Consider the following 423-nt stretch of genomic DNA (forward strand, 5'->3'; position numbering starts at 1 on the left):
ATTCCTGCCTTACATGATTGCAGTGGGTGTGGGCTGGCAGACTTTGGCTGCTGGCAGCCTAGAAAATATATAAATTTTACTGTTGTAGATTGTTCAAGAAGTATCAGGATGATATAGTCAATGTAGCAGATGTACAGACGTAACCCTTGGTATCAAACATGGTGTTCAGTTTGGGAAGCAGATAACTGCTAAGGTCAAACGGTCAATGAAGTATACTTTTTCTCTCCCTCCTACTCACAAAACCTTGCCAACACAATGTTGCTTTTGACTTAAATGTCGGAAAAATGTTTACATCACACACTGATACTATTTAATCTTAAGGTATTCATATGTCTTATTAGAAATAATAAAACTGAATGAAGACTAGTTTATCAAGAAATAACTTCTCTGCTGTGGTGAAGATATGCACTGGGAAGAGTACAA

This window comes from Monopterus albus, unplaced genomic scaffold (assembly GCF_001952655.1).
Source record: "Monopterus albus unplaced genomic scaffold, M_albus_1.0 scaffold36.1, whole genome shotgun sequence".
NCBI classification, from domain to species: Eukaryota; Metazoa; Chordata; class Actinopteri; order Synbranchiformes; family Synbranchidae; genus Monopterus; species Monopterus albus.